Below are 2987 nucleotides of genomic sequence, written 5' to 3' on the forward strand. Positions count from 1 at the left end.
TACCACAGATGAGCAGCTTTGCGACCAAGCACATTGTAGATCGCTTTACTGCCAAAATGATCTAGTTTAATGGATTGGTTTAGACATTTATAACAGCATTTTAAGAACAAAGAGAGAAACAAAAAGGGACAACGCTTCATGGTGGAAGGTGATGTATAAATAACTGTGTATATGATGAAGGAGAGACCATTTGAGCAGCACAGCCATTTCGCAGCACAGGGACAGCAGTCCAAGTTAAAGGATCTCCCATGTGGTATCACCTGTCACACTGTGTCAAGGCATCAAAAGAAGAAAAAATCACCAAACTCAAGGACAAAGAGACGAAGACTCCGGTGAACGAAGAGAGAGGACTTACAAACCAGAAATACAAAAGGATGCTCGATATCAAGATCCAGAAGAAGAGGCTAACAATGCCACGAACACTTACGATGCTGGGAATGATGCCAGCAATGAACAGAGAAGAAGATTCAGTGTCATCAATCTGCAACACGTGCCTCTAATGAGGGGGTGAATATAGAATCCTCAACGATTACAACGTCTCTGGGAACTGTGACAACAACAAGGTTTAAACCATTTTGATATATATTGTAACCTATTGGCTAAGGAATAGTGCTGAAAATGAGGTAAATCTAATCCACCACTGTCCTTGGTCTTCTGTAGGGTTTTTAAACTAAGACGTGGTGGTTTGTTTTTCCACAGAAATTTGGAGATGCATGAATCTAGTGACTTAAACCAAGTAGCAGATGGTTTTATGGGGATCATTGAGAACAAATAGTTAACTTTTGGTAGTATCATCATTTTAATGGTTGTAACTCTCCCCATAAGTGATATAGGTAAGGACTTCCAACGAGAGAGATCGTCCTCTACTCTCTTTACTAATTGCACATAATCCATCTGTACTTATCAGTTTAATATGTGATATGTCTATGCAAGGACTACATATTAAATGGATTTTTATCAATAGGAGTTGAAAAAGGAGCTTGCTCCGTTCACTCCAAGCATCGACCCGGTACTGCAGTGCCGCTGGGAACGGTGCGCTCTCCTCTGCTCTTGTGAAAAAGCTAACAGCGGTGCAGGATGGAAGTTTCTTTTAGTCTGCTGAGAAAAGAGAGTGAATGCGAAGTAGACTTTAACACGGCTCTGGGAGCGAGCCGAGTGCGGGCTAACCAGGAGAAATGCTTGAAAGAAACGCGACACCGAATGAGCGGTCAGAACAAAGCCTCAATACGGTGTTCCTGTGGTGTTTTTATAAAATGCGGTGAAAATAAAGGTGTGAATGCCCCATAGAAAACTAAAAGGTGGAGCGGAAGTGTTCGGCTGCAAGAAGGTGTGAATGTCCGACTATATTTGGTGAAAAGCAGGTGAAGCAAGGTCTGAATGCCCAACCTTACATCATCAAAAGCGAGATCAGAGGTTTTTGGCTGCAAGAAGGCCATAGTTTGCCAAAAGCGGGTAAGGTGCGAATGACCGACTAAATATCAACAAAAGTGGGGGCGGAGGTCTTCGGATGCAAGTGGGTGTGAATATCCCACCATACAAGTATGGTGGAGAGGAAGCTGTGAATGGCCGACCATAGTTTGCAAAAAGCGGGTGAGAAAAGGTGCGAATGTCCAACCATACATGATCGAAACAGGGTGTTTGGCTGCGACAAGGTGTGAATGTCCACCCATAATTAATGAAAAGCGGGCAACAAGTAGGTTCGAATGCCATACCATACATCATCAAAAGCAGGAGTGGATGTGTTTGGCTACAAGAATGTTTGAATGTCCGAGCATAGTTTGTAAAAAGCGGGTAAGAAAAGGTTCGAATGCCCGAACATACACCATCAAAAGAGGGAGCGGAGGTGTTCCGCTGTAAGACGGTGTGAATGTCCGACCATAGTTGGTAAAAAGTGGGTATGAAAAGGTGCGAATGCCCAAATTCGGCTGCAAAAAACTGTGTTCGGCTGCAAAAAGGTGTGAATGTTCGACTAAAGTTTGTAAAAAGCGGGTAAGACAAGGTGCGAATGCCTGACAATGTATGATCAAAAGCGGGAGCGGAGGTGTTCAGCTGCAAGAAGGTCTAAATGTCCATAATTAATTGCTAGAAAACATGAAAGAAAATTTTCGAAAATCAATCCGCACATGATCATAAGTGGGAGAGGAGGTGTTCAGCTGCAAGAAGGTGTGAATATCCTACCATAATTGCTGAAAAATGTGTTAGAAACGGTAAGAATCCCGGACCATACCTCATCAAAAGCTAGAGAGGTGGTGTTCGGCTACAAGTAGGTGTGAATGTCTGACTAAAGTTCAAATATATTAACAAAAGCGGGAGGAGAGGTCTTCGGATGAGTGGTTGAGAATTTCCAACCATAATCTATAAAATGCGGTGAAAAAAAAGGTGTGATAGAAACCTAAAAGGTGGAGCGGAAGTGTTCGGCTGCAAGAAGGTGTGAATGTCCATCTATAGTTGGTGAAAAGCAGGAAAAGCAAGGTCTGAATGCCCAATCTTACATCATCAAAAGCGAGATCAGAGGTGTTTGGCGGCAAGAAAACGGGTAAGGTGTGAATGACCGACTAAATATCAACAAAAGTGGGGGCGGAGATCTTCGGATGCAAGTGGGTGTGAATATCCCACCATACAAGTATGGTGGAGAGGAAGCTGTGAATGGCCGACCATAGTTTGCAAAAAGCGGGTGAGAAAAGGTGCGAATGTCCAACCATACATGATCAAAACAGGGAGCGGAGGTGTTTGGCTGTGACAAGGTGTGAATGTCCACCCATAATTAATGAAAAGCGGGCAACAAGTAGGTTCGAATGCCCAACCATACATCAACAAAAGCAGGAGTGGATGTGTTTGGCTACAAGAAGGTTTGAATGTCCGAGCATAGTTTGTAAAAAGCGGGTAAGAAAAGGTGCGAATGCCCGACAAAGTATGATCAAAAGAGGGAGTGGAGGTTTTCGGCTACAAGGTTTGAATGTACGACCATAGTTTGTAAAAAGCGGGTA

The 2987-nt window shown here is 43.4% G+C and overlaps 1 pseudogene; it reads left to right on the plus strand.

Annotated features, from left to right (window-relative positions):
• The first annotated feature begins 866 nt into the window (after positions 1-866).
• LOC140285640 (U2 spliceosomal RNA) lies at positions 867-1043 on the plus strand (annotated as a pseudogene).
• The last annotated feature ends 1944 nt before the right edge of the window (positions 1044-2987 follow it).

The sequence above is a fragment of the Leuresthes tenuis genome, unplaced genomic scaffold (genome assembly GCF_036924035.1).
Source record: "Leuresthes tenuis unplaced genomic scaffold, fLeuTen1.0.hap1 SCAF_48, whole genome shotgun sequence".
Classification (NCBI taxonomy): Eukaryota; Metazoa; Chordata; class Actinopteri; order Atheriniformes; family Atherinopsidae; genus Leuresthes; species Leuresthes tenuis.